The sequence below is a fragment of the Carcharhinus amblyrhynchos genome, chromosome 24 (genome assembly GCF_965287045.1).
Source record: "Carcharhinus amblyrhynchos chromosome 24, sCarAmb.v2.hapA, whole genome shotgun sequence".
Taxonomy (NCBI): Eukaryota; Metazoa; Chordata; class Chondrichthyes; order Carcharhiniformes; family Carcharhinidae; genus Carcharhinus; species Carcharhinus amblyrhynchos.
This window is the reverse complement of record NC_137347.1, coordinates 35,864,232-35,885,681: the sequence shown is the minus strand read 5'-3', so window position 1 is coordinate 35,885,681 and position 21,450 is coordinate 35,864,232. Positions and strand designations below refer to the sequence as shown.

Below are 21,450 nucleotides of genomic sequence, written 5' to 3'. Positions count from 1 at the left end.
TATCCTGACCCCCCCTCCCTTCTGATTCCTTTAGAACATAACATAAGAACATAAGAAATAGGAGCAGGAGTAGGCCATCCAGCCCTTCGAGCCTGCCCCGCCATTCAATAAGATCATGGCTGATCTGTCGTGTCTCAGTTCCACATTCCCGCCCTCTCCCCATAACCCTTCTTAGCCCCAAGAGCTAGATCTAATTTCTAATTATTACCCATTGGAATTAATACTGCAATTGTGGTCACAATGTGGGGATGGGGAGCGATTGTACGGAGCCCACATTGCTGGCCTAAACATTTGGAAAATTGTGGTCGATACGCATTCTAGGTGTTTCTGGTCATGCTTGCCAGCAGCCAATGTGGCACCGATGGCCTTTTTTTTTAAAAAAAGGAGTCTTCTTTTCCCTTTGCCCAAGATCCTCGCAACCAACCACAATTTATTTATTTTTTAAAAAAAAGGATGTAGGCGTTACTCCCTGGATAACAGCTTCTCAGTCCTGACTGCTGTGGCCATGGGGACATACTGAGCGCAGGCCAGGTATTGCCTGAGAGGGAAGGTTCCAGAGTCAAGTCACTCTTGTGGTCTCCTCACGGAACAGTAAACTTGCACTCACGTCATCGGCTGCGGTAAGTCAACCCACAATCGCCTGGCTTTGTTGAAGAAGTTACTGGAGCAGAATCGATGAGAAAGATTGTGCACGAGGGATGTCTAATCCTAGATCGCCTCTTGCCCGCAGTTCTGAGGTATAAAATAATAAGGATTTTGCTGAGAGCCCAATGCCAAAACATTGAATGTATTCAATAGGCGGCTGGATACGGGGCGAACGGGATCAAAGGTTATGGGGAGAAAGCAGGATTAGGAGTTGGACAATCAGCCATGATTCTAATAAAATGGCGGAGCAGGCTCGAAGTGCCGGATAGCCTCCTCTGGCTCCTATTGTCTATGTTTCTATGAGATACATTCTGCAGAGATATATTCCTTTACCATATTTAAGGCCATGCAGCAACTGAATAAAACACATCACCCGCACCCCCTCCATCCCCGTGCCAATAATTCTGTGATCGAGCGCAGCAGAGAACAGTGGCCACTGCAGGTACCAGTGTGTGTGTGAAATGTGCATTCACGTCAGTTCCATCTCTCGTACACATAGCAACATTCTTGTCTACAGAAAATGTGTCTGACACCACTGTTAAAAGCGAGAGGAAATCATTTCGGAAATCATGTCACAGGATGGGAATCTGTCACCTCGCTCCTGCCGTGTGCTGTGACAGCTCAACCTTTCCTCCACATCTCTCCACCCCTCCACTCGCTCAATTCAGACTCCAGTCTTGGCTGAGTTCCAGTTTCTTCCAGCTCAACAATGGGAAGACTCAAGCCGCCACCTATTGCTCCCTGCCACTGAGTCCATCACCCCCTCTCCAGACTGAACCAGGACAGGTTTGCATCCGGAATTGACCTTTCAACCCCATGTCCTCGCCATCACAAAGACCGCTTGCCCGCTTCCACCCTGTAACATCAGAGTCATCGAACAATACAGTACAGAAACAGGCCCTTCGGCCCAATCTGTCCATGCTGCCCTCCAAGCTAGTCCCAATTGCCCACGTTTGGCAGCACAGTGGTTAGCACTGCTGCCTCCCAGAGCCAGGGACCAGAGTTCAAATCCAGCCTCAGGTCACTGTCTGTGTGGAGTTTGCATGTTGTCCCCGTGTCTGCATGGGCCTCCTCCGGGTGCTCCAATTTCCTCCCACACGCCAAAGATGTGCGGGTTAGATTGACTGGCCATGATAAATTGACCCGAGTGTCAGGGGACTAGCAGGGTAAATATGTGGGGATACGGGAACAGTGCCCGGGTGAGACCGAGGTCGATGCAGACTTGATGGGCCGAATGGCCTCCTTCTGCACTGTTGGGATTCTATGATCCTGTCCCTCTAATAACATATTTATCCAAATTGCCTGCCTTGCCTCCCCATTCCAGCCCATGCGACTGAAAGCCTCCTCCTCGCCTCCATCACAAACTTAACTCCTTCAATCATTTCCCCAAAATAAAAAGAGACCTTAAAAGGGCAGTGTGCACCCCAAACCGCAACATACATTATATATACATATATCTCATAGTGCCCTTAACCTGCACACTTAGGGGCAATTTAGCATGACCAACCCACCTAATCTTCAGACTGTGGAAGGAAACCCACACAGGCACCGGGAGAGCGTACAGACTCCACACAGATTGTGACCCGAGTCGGGAATCGAACTTGGGTCCCTGGCGGCAGTGCTAACCACTGTGCCATCAGAGCTTCCTGCTAAATTTCTAGGCAGTGCTTTGCAGTATGCTGGGGTCTGAAAGGTGCTACATCATTGTAAACCTCTTCACTCTTTCCATATAGGGAAGAAATTCTGACCAGCAGAAAGAGGTCATGTGCCCGGGTGCTGCTGGCTGGCCCAGCATTTATTACCCATCCCTAACTGCCCTTGAACTGAGTGGCTCACTCAACCGCTTCAGAGGGCAGTTCAACGACACTGGGGTGACATGTAAACCAGACAGGTTTTTATAACAAATCAATGGTCCTTTCACGGACACCATTATTTTATTGATTAGTGCCGTCGGTAGGCTTACATTAACACTGCAATGAAGTTACTGTGAAAATCCCCAAGTCGCCACACTCCGGCACCTGTTCGGATGATACACTGAGGGAGAATTTAGCATGGCCAATCCACCTAACCAGCACATCTTTCGGACTGTGGGAGGAAATCGGAGCACCCAGAGGAAACCCACGCAGACATGGGGAGAACATACAGACTCTGCACAGTGACCCAAGCCAGATCCCTGACGCTGTGAGGCAGCAGCACTAACCACTGTGCCACCATTCACTGAGACTAGCTTTACATTTCAGAGTTTTGTATGAATTGAATAGATTCCACCAGCTGGCAATGTGAGATTTTAACCTGTGTGCTTAGAACTTTAACCTGGGGCTCCGTGCAACACCAGTAAAAATATACCTCCTGAAACAGCTCATGGGGCAATTAGGGATGAGTAACAAATCTCAGAGAAACTTTAGACAGTGTAGATTCAGAAAGAATGTTCCTGATGGTGAGGGAGTCCAGAACTGGGGAGTCATAGTTTGAGGATAAACCTTTTAGAGAAATTTCTTCACCCAGAGAACGGTGAACGTGTGGAATGCACTGCCACAGAAAGTAATTGAGGCTAAAATGTTGTGCGTGATTTCAAGAAGCAATTAGATCTAGCTCTTGGGGCCAAAGGGATCAAGAGACATGCAGGCACAATCAGGATATTGAATTTGATGGTCAGCCACGATCAAAATGAATGATGGAACAGGCTCAAAGGTCTGAATGGCCTACTCCTGCTTCTAGTTTATGAGTGCTGACCTTGCCTGCGATGCCCACATAATAGAATGTTTTTAAATTACTACTTTGCTGCAGTCTCTCCCCCCACTTTCACCCCGATGAATGGCTCCCTGACCTTAGCCGGGCTGGTCACAACCCCCCCAATCGCAGCAAATGAGAACGGCCTCAGAGTCGAACAGTAAGGTCAGTGTTCAGGGCGATGCGACAGGTCACTGTGACGAAAGTACTTGGACGTTTTAAACGGCAGACATCCTGTTTTGGATTTTTTTTTTGAAACTGGCTTTCCCTTCGGCGGCCCAATAAATCAGCCTGCACTTCTCCAGTTAACACACCAAACCCCAGCCGAGAAAATGTCCTGCCAAATCATCTCGAGCAGTTCCATTGTCTGACGCACTCTTCACACACCCCAGATTTAGAACGGTGAGTTAATGCTGCATTGTATTTAAACAATGCCAATGCCATAGTTTATGGATGCTGATAAATTAGGATTCTTGTATATCCTCAGAAGGGGCAGAATCTGTTTCTCTCTCTCGACCCCACCAACTTTTGCATCTCCTGAAAACCAGGCGAAATAATATTTTCCTGACAACTGGATCCGCTGTGGGCACGTGGAATGCGAAAAGTGATGTTTATGTTCTTAAGCTAAATGTTAGTAGAAAGTAGGAGTAAATGTTTGTGATTCGAAAGCTGAGATCTTGTTCAGACATCTATCAAACCCGGGCCCAATTATTCCAGCCTACCGTGCAAAGAGTGACAAACATTGAAAACTGTCCGGCATCACTCAGCAGATCCATCCAAATCGAATTGCTTTTGGCCATTTACACAGAGCTTGGCAGCACTAATCTTTCCAGCTCTGTCTGCGTTTGTCTCTCCATCAATCCCTAAAAACCACGACATCCGTACAACATCCTCTCTTATGGTTCCCTTTATATTTGCTTATGCTGTTTGGTTTCAAAATTCAGCCAGGAAACGAGCTTTCCTGGTGTGACAAAACCGTAGCACCATTTATGAATCACAGAATCCCTACAGTGTAGGAGAAGGCCTGTTGGCCCATCACATTTACACCAACAGATTTTCCAACAGGTTATCCCACCCAGGCCCTATCCCCATAGCCCCACTCATATCTGGCCCGCAAATCCCCTTAACTACACATTTTGGGACACTAAGGGGCAATCTAGCATGGCCAATCCACCTAACCTGCACACCTTTGGACACTAAGGGGCAATCTAGTATGGCCAATCCATCTAACCTACACATCGCTGAACACTCAGGGGCAATTTAGTCTCACCCAAAGAGACAATTTAGCATTGCCAATCCACTTAGCCTACACATCTTTGGACTGTGGGAGGAAACCAGAGCACCCAGAGGAAACCCACGCAGACACAGGGAGACTCCACACAGGCAGTGACCCGAGACTGGAATTGAACCCGGGTCCCTGGCGCTGTGAGGCAGCAGTGCTAACCAGTGAATGGCTTGTTCAGTGGATCCCCACAATTTCATTAATTCTTTTGAACCTGAATTCGGTTGAACATTCTTGAGCTTGACTTAGTGGAAACTGTCTCTGAGCCAGCTCCAAGATGCACTGCAGCAACTAGACAAGTCTCCTTCAACAACACCGTTCAAACTTGCTGCCTCTACCGCCTAGGAAAATAAGGTCTCATCACCATCTGCAAGTTCCCCTCCAAGTCATTCACCATCCTGCTTTGGAAATATATTTGCCGTCCCTTCACTATTGCTGGATGAAAATCCTGAAACCGCCTCCCTAACAGCACTGTGGATGCACATACGCCAGAGGAACTGCAGCAGCGCAAGGAGGCAACACTTTCACAAGGGCGATAAATGCTGGCTTAATTAATAAACTAAAAGGAAAAAGTAGAGCTTTGCAGTGGGATGCAGTCACTGACTGCACGGAAATATTACCACTCTGAGTCTGTCGTTCACTAAATTGAGTTTGAATGTCTCTGGTACTATTCTACATACTTCATCTTGTTATTGCTTTTTAGAAAGAAAATGATATCCACTCCATCCCTGAAGGCACTAACTCCGCACACCCTCCTCTGCTACAACCATCAGCAGACGCCTTTCACACGTAGACAGTTCCTGGGTGGGTGTCCAAAGGAACAACATTTTCTTAAAGTATGGGTGTATACTCCTGGATATTTTATAAAGGAGCAGTACAAAGTCTGTGTGTGCAGGGCTGGAGAAAAGACTGCCGTTACTGCATTGCTTCCTCAACCTCGCTGGAATGTAATAAGACTCACAAGTCAAAAATTGTACTCTTCAGTATTTTCAAACTATAGTTTCCATGGTGATCCGATGTGTCCACCCTTCAATAGTGTTTGTTTCAGACTTGTTCCTGAAATCAATACGGAAGAGCCCTGTTGCTCTGCTCTCATTTACAGAAATCCAGGAAACACAGCGTTCCTTCAAATACTTGAGCTTTCTCCGAGGATTTGGAATTCTGCTTGCGGTTCAACAAGTTACTGGAACCCTCAAACAGCCATAGAGTCAAGCAACGCAGGAAAGACCCATCAAGTCCGCGCCCACCATACCTACCACTAAAGCCACGCTAATTCCATTTTCCAGCATTTGTCCCACATCCCTGAATGTTATGATGTTTCACATGCTCATCCAAATATATTTTTTTAAAGGTTTTAAGGTTTCCGGCCTCCACTACCTTCCCAGGCAATGCATTCCAGATTCCCACTACCCTCTGGGTGGCACAGTGATTAGCACTGCTGCTTCACAGCTCCAGGGACCCTGGGTTCAATTCCCAGCTTGGATCGTTGTCTGTGCGGAGTTTGCACATTCTCCTCATGTCTGCGTGGGTTTCCTCCAGGTGCTCCGGTTTCCTCCCACAGTCCAAAGATGTGCGGGTTAGGTCGATTGGCCATGCTAAAATTGCCCTTAGTGTCCTGAGATGCATAGGTTAGAGGGATTAGCAGGTAAATATGTAGGGATATGGGGGTAGGGCCTGGGTGGGGTTGTGGTTGGTGCAGACTCGATGGGCCAAATGGCCTCTTTCTGCACTGTAGGGTTTCTACCATACTCCGAATGAACTTTCTTTTCTCAAATCCCTGCTGCATCCCCTGCCCCTTACCCTAAAACTGTGCCCCCTTGTGATTGATCCCCTCACTAAGGGGAACAACTGCTTCCTATTCACCCTGTCTATACCCGTCAATCATGTCCCCCATCAGCCTTCCCCGTTAGAAAGAAAACAATCCCAGATTCTCTGGCCTCTCTTTGTAGCTCAAATACTCCGTCCCAGGCACTATCCTAGTGAATTACCTCAGCACCCACTGTGGTGCTATCACATCCTTCCTATAGTGAGGTGACCAGAACTGCACACCAGCTGTGGCCTCACCAATGTTCAAAAATCAAGATCCGTTAGGAGTGACGTGTGCTTAAGCAAAGGAGACTACAAACGGGATGAGGGAAGAGTTGGCTAAGGTAGACTGGGAGCAAAAACTTTGTGGTGGGACAATTGAGGAACAGTGGAGGACTTTCAAAGCGATTTTTCATATTGCTCAGCAAACTTGTATACCAGTGATAAGGAAGGATTGTAGAAGAAAGGATAATCAGCCATGGATATCTAAGGAAATTAAGGGGGGTATCAAATTGAAAGAAAATGCATACAAAGTGGCAAAGATTAGTGGGAACCTAGAGGATTGGGAAATCTTTAAAAAGTCAACAGAAAGCCATGAAAAAGCTATAAAGAAAAGATAGATTATGAGAGTAAATCAGAATATAAAAACAGACATTCTTCAAATATGTAAAAAGAGAAAGCGTGGCTAAGGTAGACATTGGTCCTTTAGAGGACTAGAAGATGAATTTAATAACGGGAAATAAGGAAATGGCTGAGGCATTGAACAGGTATTTAGTATCAGTCTTCACAGCGGAAGATACAAATAACACCCCAAAACTTGATGGCAAGAAAGCCATGGCAGTTGAGGACCTAAAAACAATCATTTTCACTAAAGCAACAGTGTAGGTAAGTTAATGAGGCTAAAGGTAGACAAGTCTCCTGGCCTTGACGGAATGCATCCCAGGGCACTAAAAGAGATGGTGGGGGAAAATAGCAAATGCACTCGTGGTAATTTATCAAAAGTCACTGGACTCTGGGATGGTTCCTGCAGATTGGAAAACAGCGAATATAAGACACTACTGTTTAAAAAAGGAGGTAGACAAAAAGCACTGGTAACTATAGGCCAGGTGGCTCAATTTCTATAGTGGAGAAAATGCTTTCATCTATCAAGGAAGAAATAGTGAGACACTGGACAGGAATTGTCCCATTGGGAAGACACAGCATGCGTTCATGAAAGGCAAGTTCACGTTTGACTAATTTAGTGGAATTCTTTGAGGACATTACAAGCACAGTGGACAGTGTGGAACAGGCGGATGTGGCATGTCTGGATTTCCAGAAGGCATTCACCAAAGACTGCTGCATAAGATAAAGGTGCACAGTGTTAAGGGTAATGAATTAGAATGGATAAAGGATTGGTTAACTAACAGGAGGCAAGGAGTGGGAGTAAACGGGTATTCTTCTGGTTGGTGTTCAGTAACTAGTGGTGTGCCTCAGGGATCAGTGTTGGGACTGCAATTGCATACAATTTACATAGATGATTTGGAGTTGGAGACCAAGAGTAGTGGGTCAAAATTTACAGATGACACTAAGATGAGTGGTGGAGCAAAGTATGCAGAGGACACTGAACATCTGCAAAGGGATATAGATAGTCTAAGTGAGTGGACGAGGGTCTGGCAGGTGAAGTACAGTGTTGGTAAATGTGAGGTCACCATCCGGAAGAAACCCAGGCAGACACGGAGAGAACACGCAAACTCTGCACAGACTCAAGCCGGCAATCCCTGGTGCTGTGGGCAGCAGTGCTAACTACAGTGCCAATCTCTAAGGCAGTGCCATGGGCAATTTGGAAGGAAAGTCATGGCGGCATTTAAAGAATTGCGTCCCTTTCTCCCTTTCTTTATAAATGGAAATATTCAAGGATGTCAGGAAAGTGGATAGGAGTAGGTTGGGGAATGGGAGGGCGGTAGAGGGAGCCAGGGAAAGGCTTTTTGACCAGGTGGGTGGTCATGTGATGAACCCGTGTGGAGTACATTCAGAGTTGGCAACTCTGGAATCCAGACACGTCACCATGGCACAAGGTGTGGGGATGGGAGTGGGTGAGGGGGGCAATCTTACTGATAAACCTTTCAGTCTGAATGTTTTAAAAGGAGCTGAGATTAATGACGTAAAGAAATGTGTTTATGGGCAGAGTCAAAGCATTTCTGGTTTTATAACACAACCTGAAACTCACAAGAAAATAAAGGATGTGTGCGAACAAGGCCACTGAACCTACTGAAGTACATTTAGAAATAAGATTCTCACCGTACAGTGTGAATTTTCAGAGGCGCGGTGGCACAGTGGTTAGCACTGCTGCCTCACAGCGCCAGGGATCTGGGCTCGATTCCCAGCTTGGGTCATTGTCTGTGTGGAGTTTGCACATTCTTGCCATGTTTGCCCGAGTTTCCTCCGGGTGCTCCGGTTTCCTACCACGGTCCAAAGATGCGGTCAGGTGGATTGGCCTTGCTAAAATTGCCCCTTAGTGTCAGGGGGACTAGCTAAGGTAAATGGATGGGGTTATGGGGATAGGGCCTGGGTGGGATTGTGGTCGGCGCAGACTCGATGGGCCGAAGGGCCTCATCCTGCACTGTCGGATTCTATGGCTTAAGCCTCTTCAGAGAAGCAAAGAGGAGTTTAGGGACACAATTCCACAGAGTTTGGGATCTCGGCAGTTGAGGCAAGGTTAAAAAAAATTCTCTCCTCCCCCACATCCGCCATTGTCAGTGTCGATTAAAATTGGTAACCACGAGATACGGAGGCTTTGATGAGTCACTTTCTGATGTATTTTAAGGAGTTGTGATGCTAAAGTGCACAGACAGGGAGGAAGAGTCCCTGCCTCCCAGGACAGTGGATAACATGTATTTTCTTATCTCCTCGGGACAGGCAGTATTCCAGAGAAGGAAGGGTGGTCAGACTGACAAGACCACTTCCTTCGGGACAGTTTGTTTTTCACTTCTACAGCCAGTGAAGTACTTTTGAAACGCTGTAATAGAACAGAGTGAAGGGGCAAGACAGGCTGTAACCCGATGTGATTCTGAAGTTCAACCCCAAGTGCACTGAGTACAATCCCTGGACCCTCGCCTACCAAAACACTGGGTGGGATTATCACGGCCTGTTCCCCGGCAGGGGAGGTGGCTCGCCAACGGCCACCGGCAGGGTCTTCTGGTCTCGCTGGTGTGTGTGGCCTGCTCGCCCACCCGCCGTGAGGGACGGTCGCCTTCAGCGGGACTGGAAGATCCTGCCAGTGGGAAGGACTGGAAAATCCCGCCCGTAGAAATTGATTCATTCTTTTAAAGACTTCTGGATGAGTCCAAGAGATTTAATGGGATTGGGAGTAATAGATAGTTCTACGGCCTTGTAGGTACGGATATGATTGGTGCAACTTGTGGGCCGAAGGGCCTGTTTGTGCTGTCGTGTTCTATGTTCTATGATTGTGTCTGTTTCTCAACCCCATCTACCTGCCTTGGTTATAACCATTATTACTTAAGGCTGGTGAACCGATTCCTCCATTAGGTCCTCCCAGCGAGGCGTGTTGTGCCCAGAGACCATTGGTCAGGATTCTGACCATACTGGATTGGGAGACTATCAGCAGCAAAGCAGCTCCATAGTAACAACTTGCCACACTTCTTCCAGGATCACACCAATGAACCACCTTCTTCTGCGTGCATATACAGCGAGACCCAACCAATCCCCCCATCCGCACTCACCCTCCACACAAACAAACCACTTTTGTCACATTTACTCAATCCTGCGTCAGTATTTCTTGCACTCGGTAACGCACAGCGGTGAGCAACAGCAGAATGGGTGAGAGGCAAAGGGCAGGCCACACACTTGTGTGCTCTGTATCATTCCCCGCTAACTCAAACCCTCAGAAAAATTCCACAGCAAACTACAACTTGGCTCGAGTTCTGATTTCAAGTCGCACTGACTCTGTAACACTCCAGAAGCAGCGAGGGCCCCTGTGCCCGTGGAAGGCCCGTCAGTGACATTGCAGAGTCGATCACACCCCGAACTGCGCAGTCCCACGCAGTTCACCACCAATCAGATTACAGCCAGTTTGATATAACAGTGGGGGTGGCAAATGCCCCAGGTATGCCCCTGATAATGCGAACTTTGATAGGATCCATAGAAAGATCAGAGAATCCCTACAGTACAGGAGGCCATTTGGCCCATCGAGTCCATACCGCATCCCACCCAGGCCCTATTCCCATAATCCCATACATTTACCCTGCTAATCCCTCTGACACGAGACCCAATTCATCACGGCCAATCAACCTAACCCGCACATCTTTGGCCCGCGGGAGGAAAGTGGAGCACCCGGAAGAAACCCACGCAGACACGAGGAGAACGTGCAAACTCCACACAGTCCAGTGACCTGAGATGGGAATTGAACCTGGGTCTCTGGCGCTGTGAGGCAGCGGTGCTAACCACTGTGCCACCCGTTTGTCAAGCTTTCCTGGTGGCTCGATGTAAACACTCTGCCTGGACGGTGAAGATCAACGAGGAATCATTTTGTGGCTTCAAGTCCATTTTATTCAGCTCATTGCGTAGAGTGGGAGAGAGCGAGGGTGGGGATTGGGGTTGGGGAGGGGGCTAGTTGGTGTCAGTTCCGAAGGTCAAGGGATGGCAAAAAAAACCCACAAATTCTCAACCACACTAGTTACAAATCTAATCCAAAATCTCCCGACACGAGTCGGCGACACAGAGTTAGAAAAGTTCAGCCACTCCCACAGTTGGATAGCTCAGTGAGACAGGCCAGGTAAACGAAGACTGGCTCCCACAGGCCCCACTTGACAACGAGCATCAGAGTCTCCCCCGGAGTGGGGGAGAATATCAATTAAAAAAAATATATTTCCGCTTCTCCTGCCACCAGGCCCCAATAATTAATTCAAAAATATCTGTCCAGAACAAGCACCGGAGGTGGTAAAACCCCAGGACAAATACACGCCCGCTCATTCCCTGATAGCCAAATGATTACGCGGGCAGTAAATTCGATTCGGAAGTGGCATTAAACGGAGATGCAGAGTTCACAGCTTCGAAGAGAACGTGATGGCCAGTGACCATTAACCTCTGCCTCCTGTAACCGCATACCGTTATCGTGCACAAGATGACGCAGAGTTGCTTTTTGGTTTGGGCCAACAGCATCAAGGATGTGGAATCTGCCTTTTGCATTGTGCAAAACATCACACTGACGGAAGTCATTTGGAAGAAAAAAAGATTCACATTTGTTTTCAGCAAATCAAATACTTTTGGAGTGTAGTCACCAGCCCAGTGTGGGAAACACAACAGCCAATTTTATGCACAGCAAGCTCCCACAAGCAGCAATGTGACGTTGGCACTGTTTTTTGAGAGATAAATATTGACCAGGATGTTGGGGATAACTCCCTCCCCCTGCTCTCCCTCAGAATAGTGCCATGTAGATCTCCCCAGGAGGGTAGACATAGCTGGAAGGTGATGCCGGCCTGTGAACCTTGTATTGTTCTGCCCAAGCCCTGGAGTGGGACTTGAACCCAGAATCTTCTGGCTCTGAGGCAAGTATGCTTCCAGCTGAGCCATGGCTGACATACATGAGGGTCCTCCGCCCCCTCTTCCCCGCCATTGTGTAGCTCAACTAGTCCTGTGCTGAGTCAGTCTGTGGAGCCATGGCCTGTGATGTGAGCTGTTCTCCCTCATGGTGGGGTGTGGGGTGTGGGGTGGAGGTGGGGGTGGGAGCCTGACAATTCCTGCTCCCAAAACCCTCCAGGAAAACGCAGACTGCGGATGCCAGGTTAAAAAGTCACATGGGCTCCCCACCAACCCGTGATCAAAGACAGACAGGTAAAACGACCTGCAATCCAACCAGCCAGTCCCACACAACCGAGGTCATTTTTGTTTGACAATAAAGACACTCCCCATCCCACCAAAAACCAGAGGGGCAGTACGGTTGTTAACACTGTTGCCTCACAGCGCAAGGGACCCATGCTCGATTCCCAGCTTGAGTCACTGAGTGGAGTTTGCACATTCTCCCCATGTCTGCGTGGGTTTCCCCCGGATGTTCTGGTTTCCTCCCATAATCCGAAAGATGTGCGGGTTAGACGGATTGGCCATGCCAAATTCCCCTTAGCATCGGGGGATTAGCAGGGTAAATATGCGAGGTTGTGTGGTTAGTGCCCGGGTGGGACTGATTGGTGTAGGCTTGATGGGCTGAATGGACTCCTTCTGCAAAGGAGGGTTTCTACATGCTGGTTAGGTGCATTGACCATGCTAAGTTCTCCCTCAATGTACCCAAACAGGCCAAAGTGTGGCTACTAGGGGATTTTCACAGTAACTTCATTGCAGTGTTAATGCAAGCCTTACTTGGTGACACTAATCAATAAATAAGATGATCTTCTGGGAGAGGGGAGGGGTAGAAAATATAACAACTAAACCCAGGCCAGTCTGAGGGAATAGTATATCCAGGAAAATTCCACTGATCCAGGTGATCAAAACTATTACCAAAACTCCTGCTGGCTGTAAAATCCTTCATTTTAAGTCAGCCCCAACCAAGTAAAAAATGTACATGGAGAAATGTGCAGTACATAGGTATCCATCATGCAAGCCAATGGCCTGTTCCAAAGGACCATGCTACTCTAGGCAAACTCTTCGCCTCACTCTCCTCCTTAAAGATGCTCTTAAAGACCCCAACCCTTTAACCAAACTTACACCCAGCTGTGCAGATGTCACCTCCTGTGGTTTGCTGTTTTTTTTTGATATTATCGATAACGATTCTGTTAACTACCTTGGGGCGTTTCGCTATGTTAAAAGGCACTACAGTAAATGCAAATCATTTTTGTTGGGTGCACTGCCAGCTTTTCGAAGATTTGCAACAGGTAAAGAGCCAGCAACAGATGACAACAGGAGCCAGAAAGCTCATAAAACAACCAAATGTCCCGTTTAGAGGCCTCGGAGGAAAACACTCCATGTAGTGCCTTTGGAGCTATTTCAAAATGGAAGCTTAGCTCTCCATCAAAAAAAACATTTGACTTGGCCTTGGGAGAAATACTGCAAACATCAGTAAGCAAAATCTATTGTCAGCAGAGATCTGAAGTAAAGGTTACTGCTACCAAGTGAACACATCAAAACATTCAGTCTATTCATAATGTATGACTTGTGCCAAGTTTAGGCCTGCGCTGATATACAACTCCAGATCAACATTACATTTCCTGCAAGGCATCTCATTGAATTATTGAATCCCTACAGTGCAGGAAGAGGCCATTCAGCCCATCAAGCCTACACCAACTCTCTGATGGAACATCCCACCCACGCCGCTGCCCCGTCCTCGCAATCCAGCACATCCATCACAACTGATCTACCTAACCTATACACTGGGGACATTTTAGCATGGCCAACACACCTAGATCCTTGTCCCATAACCCCCCACATTTACCATTGCTAATCCACCTAATCTAGGGGCAATTTAGCATGGCCAATCCACCCAACCTGCACATCTTTGGACTGTGGGAGGAAACTGGAGCACCCAGAGGAAACCCATGCAGACACGGGGAGAATGTGCAAAGTCCACACAGACAGTCACCCAAGGCCGGAATCGAACCTCGGTCCATGGCGCTGTGAGGCAGCAGTGTTAACTACTGTGCCACCATTTATATGGTGCCTGTTTAGTTTTTGTTTCAATTAATGAGATAGCTATGTGTATTATCTGGCTGTCTCTGTGTTATGGATCATTTCACAGAATGTTGTTCTACTGAATGATACAGCACGGTGGCACAGTGGTTAGCACTGCTGCCTCACAGCGCTAGGGACCTGGGTTCAATTCCCAGCTTGGGTCACTGTCTGTGCAGAGTCTGCATCTTCTCTGTGCATTTGTGTGGGTTTCTTCCGGGTGCTCTGGTTTCCTCCCACACTCCAAAGGTGTGCAGGTTAGGTGGATTGGCCATGTTAAAATGTCCCTAGTGTGCAGGTTAGGTGGATTAGTTATGATGGACATGCTTGGTTCCTGGGATGCTCTTTGGAGGGTTGGTGCAGACTCTATGGGCCAAATGGCCTCCTTCTGATCTGTAGACATTCTTTGGCTCTATTCGCAGTGTGGGCCAAACTGTGCCCCCTCTCCTCTAGGTGGAACAATGGAAATAGCCCTGCCCAGTTCCAGAACTGAGTGGTACAGATCTTGGTGATTTGAGAGCGCAATGCCATGCTCTCTGCCTTCACTGATCTTGAATCCGAGACGCCCCAGAAACAAACTGGTGAGTTTCTGTTCCTTCGCTACCCAGCCAGAGTGGCAGGAAAGGGCATGGTTTGTGTAGACTTGGTGCCAGCACGATCAGACTCCACAATGATACCTCCCTGCAGTTGAATCGTGCGCTGATGCTCCAGGATCAGTAACAAAGAGCAGCCAGTGAGGTGCTGGACGGTAGCTGGGGGCAGGGGGTACGATGGAAGGAAAAGACATGGAGAGAGGAAGAGAGATAAGAATCCACTGCCTGTATGCATCCAACCAACTGAGACAATCAAGAGAATGTTGTTGGTAGCCAAAGCAATTGAAAATTTAGTAGTGTTTAGTTCAAAGGTCAGCCTGGGGGGAGGGAGGTGGGGCTGAATCCATTATTTTGCCAATGAGTGCAAGAGACAGGTAAATTATACAAGGCAGCCTATTGTAGGGAATCAGATTAACCATCAGTTAACTCCATACATTTCGGGCCCATCTCTGCCCTGACAATCACTGACAATCCATAATTAGCTGTATGATTCTACACGGTTGGATAAGTTTACGTCAGATGGAAATTACGCTACTGCTAAATTAAAAAAAAACTGGTTTTCCTTCAGTCCAGTTACCCATGACACATTAAGACCATAAGAGATAGGAGCAGAATTAGGCCACTCGGCCCATCAAGTCTGCTCCACCATTCAATCATGGCTGACATTTTTCTCTCTCCCATTCTCTCGCCTTCTTCTCATAACCCCTGATCCCCTTATTAATCAAGGGCCTAGCTATCTCTGTCTTAAAGACACTCAATGACCTGGCCTCCACAGCCTTCTCTGGCAAAGAGTTCCACAGATTCACCACTCTCTGGCTGAAGAAATTCCTCCTCATCTCTGTTTTAAAGGATCGTCCCCTTTAGCCTGAGGTTGTGCCCTCTGGTTCTAGCTTTTCCTACTAGTGGAAACATCCTCTCCACGTCCACTCTATCCAGGTCTTGCCATATCCTGTAAGTTTCAGTAAGATCCCCCCCATCCTTCTAAACTCCAATGGGTACAGACCCAGAGTCTTCAACTGTTCCTCATACGACAAGCTCTCATCCCAGGGATGAACCTCCTCTGGACTGTTTCCAGGGCCAGCACATCCTTCCTTAGATATGGGGCCTAAAACTGCTCTCAGTACTCCAAACGGGGTCTGACCAGAGCCTTATACAGTCTTAGAAGTACATCCCTTGAAATCATTAGAACCAAAGAAGCCCTACAGTGCAGAAGGAGGCCATTTGGTCCATCAAATCTGCACCAACAACAGCCCCACTCAGATCCTATCCCCATAACCCCACATATTTACCCTGTCAATCTCCCTGATACTGAGGGACAATCTAGCATGGCCAATTAAACTAACCTACACATCTTTGGAGGAAACCCGAGCACCTGGAGGAAACCCACGCAGACACGAGGAGAATGTGCAGACTCCACACACACAGTGACACGAGGCTGGAATTGAAGCCGGATCCCTGGCGCCGTGAGGCAGTCGCGCTAACCACCGTGCCACCCGACACACTGGGGAGATTCAGCAGCTACGTTACAACACTGAGCCACCCCAACACCACCTTTGTGCCAGCCCTTTGCTGAGAATACTCTGTCGCCAGGCAATGGAGAGCAGCTCGGTAAACAGAGCACACAGGCTGGTCACCGGATGCTTTGGAGTAAAAAGATCTCCCTGAGCTTTTTTATTATTCTGAGCCAGAAGTAATTCTGATGAAAGTAATCACAGATGAAAGACTTTCATATTTGAGCTCCCTTCACTGTGACAGCAGCCTTTAGCTAGCTCCTGTCGCAGTCAGTATCAGTATCACAGTGCTCTACTCGCCACCAGACTTCTATCATTTCTTTATGATCTTGTTTTCTGAAATGTATCTATTTTTGCAGTAATTCGATGCCTGCGTAACAACACAAGATCGGAGTTGGGGGGTGGTGGAAACCACATGAGAGTCTATCAAGGTTATTGCAATCCAGTGAGTGATCTGAAACTGCCTGGAAAAGGACATCCCAACAAAAAGCACTTGTGCAAGGATATTCCTCAAACCTCTCACCAGCTTCACGTTAGGACCCAAATCGCTGAGGACGTTATTTTCCTTCCCTCCTCCATTTCACGCGAATGAAAATCACCTCAGCAGCAGCAGGGAGAGACAGGAGAGTTTGCAGCTGATAAGAACAAACTCGCACACCACACCATATACACACGTACGATGCCTCATTGCTTAAATGCTCACAGCAAGGATTTCTAACCCCTTTTATGAAACACAAGAATTATGAAGAATTTCTCTTGTCACAGTTGGTGCAAAGAATTATCCAACAACAAGCAAGTTCCCTCTTGCCCCCTCAGTAGTTTGAGAGTGAGGGTATCAAAACCACTGCATGAACAGCCGCAGAGACATCTGACCATTTACTGCAAGACCCATCTCAAAAAAGACAGTAGGACTAGGGGGCACAGCCTCAAGATAAAGGGGAGGCGGTTTAGAACAGAGTTGAGGAGGAACTTCTTCACTCAAAGGGTGGTGAATCTCTGGAATTCTCTGCCCGTTGAAGTGGTGGAGGCTGCCTCGCTAAATATTTTTAAGAAGCGGGTTGATGGGTTCTTGATAAGAGAGGGGATTAAGGGTTATGGGGAGAGGGCGGGAAAGTGGAACTGAGCCACAACAGATCAGCCATGATCTTATTGAATGGCGGGGCAGGCTCGAAGGGCTAGATGGCCTACTCCTGCTCCTATTTCTTATGTTCTTATGTTCTTATCCCGCAGCTTCTCAGACACATTCTCTCCCTCTGTCCTGTTCTCTCTCTGTCCTATTCTTGCACTCTCTATCTCTGTCCAAATCTCTCTCTCTCTCTCTCTCTGTCCTGCCTTCTCCTCTTCCCAACAGCATGGTAGCACAGTGATTAGCATTGCTGCCTCACAGTGCCAGGGACCCGGCTTCAATTCCGGTCTTGGGTGACTGTCTGTGCAGTTTGCACATTCTCCCCGTACCTGCGTGGGTTTCCTCTGGGTGCTCCGGTTTCCTCCCACAGTCCAAAAACGTGTGGGTTAGGTGAATAGGCCATGCTAAATTGCCTCTTAGTGTCAGGAGGACTGACAGGAGTAATGAGGATAGGGGCTGGGTGGGATTGTTGTTGACGCAGACTAGATGGGCTGAATGGCCTCCTTCTGCCCTGTAGGGATTCTACGATTCTCCTATTCTTGCTCTTCTTATCAGTTCTATTCTCGGTCTCTTCCTCCTGATCTACCCCGTGATCTGTCCCTCTATCTTGCTTTCGTGGTATACACATCAGGAAAGGATTGCCAGGTTGGATCACTTGTGACTTGAGAAGAGAAGATCGAGGGCTGCTTGCACTGGGGTGTTTAAAACGTGAAGGGTTTCAATAGATTGGACAGAGATTGTTTTCTCTTGTGGCGAAGATCAGATCAAGAGGCCATCTGTACAGGAGAGTCACCAAGAAATCTACAAGGGAATTCCAGACAAATATCTTTACCCAAAGAAGGATGCGAAACTGGAACTCTCTCCTACAGGGAGTGGCTGAAGTGAAGATACATACAAGGGAATTTGAGGGCGAAAGGAATGGAGAGGTGCAGTGTGAAGAGGGGGTTTTGGAGCACCATGGTGGGGGCAGGTTAGAGCACAAAGTGGGAGATTCCTGCAGGGGAGGTGGGTGGTTCCTGCAGGGGAGATTTAGAAAGAGGAAATCTGGGAAAAGACATCATAAGCACTCGTATATACTGCTAAGGGCTGAATGACCTGCTTCTGAGCTGTCTATCCATATCTCTGTCCTGCTCACTCCCCGTCTGCCTGTCTCTCTCTCCTGCTTACTCGCACTCTTCTTGACAGTTTCTCAGTCCTGCTCGCTCTCCTTCCCCCCTTTCTCTCTCTCCCTCTCTTTCCTTTGTCTGTCCCGCTCTCTGTCCTTCCCATCTGTCCTGATCTCTCTCTCTCCTCTGTCCTGCTCGCTCTATCTTTCTCCCATCTTCCTTTTGTGTCCTGATGTTTTTTTCCCTCTCGCCTTCCCTTCAGTCTGCCCTGTTCTCTCTCTCTCTCCCTTCAGTCTGCCCTGTTCTCTCTCTCTCTCCCTTCAGTCTGCCCTGTTCTCTCTCTCTCCCTCCCTTCAGTCTGCCCTGTTCTCTCTCTCTCCCTTCAGTCTGCCCTGTTCTCTCTCTCTCCCTTCAGTCTGCCCTGTTCTCTCTCTCTCTCCCTCTCTTCAGTCTGCCCTGTTCTCTCTCTCTCTCTCCCTCTCTTCAGTCTGCCCTGTTCTCTCTCTCTCTCTCCCTCTCTTCAGTCTGCCCTGTTCTCTCTCTCTCTCTCCCTCTCTTCAGTCTGCCCTGTTCTCTCTCTCTCTCTCCCTCTCTTCAGTCTGCCCTGTTCTCTCTCTCTCTCTCCCTCTCTTCAGTCTGCCCTGTTCTCTCTCTCTCTCTCCCTCCCTTCAGTCTGCCCTGTTCTCTCTCTCTCTCTCTCCCCCTCTCTTCAGTCTGCCCTGTTCTCTCTCTCTCTCTCTCCCCCTTCAGTCTGCCCTGTTCTCTCTCTCTCTCTCCCTTCAGTCTGCCCTGTTCTCTCTCTCTCTCTCCCTCCCTTCAGTCTGCCCTGTTCTCTCTCTCTCTCTCCCTCCCTTCAGTCTGCCCTGTTCTCTCTCTCTCTCTCCCTCCCTTCAGTCTGCCCTGTTCTCTCTCTCTCTCTCCCTCCCTTCAGTCTGCCCTGTTCTCTCTCTCTCTCTCCCTCCCTTCAGTCTGCCCTGTTCTCTCTCTCTCTCTCCCTCCCTTCAGTCTGCCCTGTTCTCTCTCTCTCCCTCCCTTCAGTCTGCCCTGTTCTCTCTCTCTCTCCCTTCAGTCTGCCCTGTTCTCTCTCTCTCTCTCTCTCCCTTCAGTCTGCCCTGTTCTCTCTCTCTCCCTTCAGTCTGCCCTGTTCTCTCTCTCTCCCCCCCTTCAGTCTGCCCTGTTCTCTCTCTCTCTCCCTCCCTTCAGTCTGCCCTGCTCTCTCTCTCTCTCTCTCTCCCTTCAGTCTGCCCTGTTCTCTCTCTCTCTCTCTCCCTTCAGTCTGCCCTGTTCTCTCTCTCTCTCCCTTCAGTCTGCCCTGTTCTCTCTCTCTCTCTCTCTCCCTTCAGTCTGCCCTGTTCTCTCTCTCTCCCTTCAGTCTGCCCTGTTCTCTCTCTCTCTCTCTCTTCAGTCTGCCCTGCTCTCTCTCTCTCTCTCTCGCCTTCCCTTCTTTCTGTCCTACTCTCTTTTCCTCCCTCGGTTCCTCTCTTTCTGTCTTGTTCTCCGCCTTTATCTTGCTGTGTGTGGGGGTGGGTGTGTGTCTGTGGATCTTGCTCTCTCTGTCCTCACCTTACCCTCTGCGTCTCTCTGTCCCGATCAATTCTCCTCCCCCCCCTTCCAATACCAACGGAAAACCAAGTCGGGAAGCCTTTCCTGCTTGGGAACACACACACACTTACAGTCTCTCTCACACTCAGTCTCCCTCTCAACCTTTCTCCCCCATTCTCACACACACAGTCTCTCTCTCTCTCACACACACACTCTCTCTTTTTCTCTCTCACACGCACAGGTCCCAACTCCCAGTGGAGTGAAAAGCCACGTTCTCTTACCTTTGGTGCTGTAGGTTACAGAGTCCATGGCAGAAGCAGCAAACTCCCTAGTAGCTGTGTTCTTCCAACTCTCCCTCTGTATCCTCTCCACTGTTACTGCCACCCTACCCCCCTGCTTTGTGCAGGGATTTTGACCATCACATTCCCTCTCCCTCTCTCTCTTTCTCTCTCTCCCCGGGAAGAGGAATGTATGCGCTGACAATGAAAGGTAGGATTTACCCCACCAGGGCAGCACAGCCTCCTGAAGCTGATGTCATTCCATGGCCATATATGGGGCAGGAGCCGGAGTACTTTTGCTTTGGAGAAGGCGGTGCCGGAGGGATTCCAGCAAACACAGAGACTGGGGCAGGTCTCAGCAACTCCACTCGGAAGCAATGAAGCTGTTTAAAGAGGGAAGGGGGAGGGGAGTGAAACCACTCAGTTCTCACGCCATTGTTTCCCCAACACTTTAAAACCAGTACAGTACATGTCTCCCAGACACACACCAGCAAAGAGGAAGCTCATTCATTCCCGAAACATTTTTTTTTAGTAAAGTCATTGCCACTCCTTAGTTTGCGACAACTTTTTCCCCTAGACTGAATTTAAGGGTGAGTAGTTCTACTGAGTTACACTGGGGTTGACACAGTCTCAGCCTTACTTGCCCTGGACTTTAATATGTTCTAAAGGAAGCCTTTCGTCAAGATCCTTCCTTGTTACCCAGAGGCAGCCTCCAGCCGGGAATCAGCCGACATTTCCACAAGGGAGTTAGGAGGGAGGAAGGGGGCAGGGGAATTTAAGAGACTCTCTCGGCCCAGTGGAATTTGCCTAATCCTGTGGCAATCACAGGATGCTGTTGTAAATCCTGAACAATACCCCTCTCTCCTCCTTCACAAACCTCCTCCCCCCCCCCCAGCCCCAACTGGGGGATAAAAAGAAGCCTCACAGAACTGGGGTGGACAATAAAGGGACTTCAGCACATGTTTGTCACTGTTTAACCGTGTTACACTGGTTTGTATTGGACAGGAGTGAAGAATGGGCACAGTGATTTTGTATTCCTCCCCCCGCACAACTTGTACTTGTTCAGGTTCCTCTAACAAAATGTCTGCTGTAAGGATTCACTCCTACTTTTGTTATATCTTCAACTTTCCCCTCCGTTCAAACGTTCTGCTCCTTTTTATCCCTGATGTGGAGATGCCAGC

General features: G+C 48.4%; 1 protein-coding gene across 1 annotated transcript in view; it reads right to left on the bottom strand.

The window, feature by feature from the left end:
* Positions 1-20,529, bottom strand: part of luzp1 (leucine zipper protein 1) — a 143,754-nt gene extending 123,225 nt beyond the window's left edge. Inside the window, exon 1 of the mRNA XM_080211511.1 lies at positions 20,273-20,529. The gene's annotated coding sequence lies outside the window, so the exon portion shown is untranslated. The remainder of the gene's footprint in view (positions 1-20,272) is intronic.
* Positions 20,530-21,450: the final 921 nt, after the last annotated feature.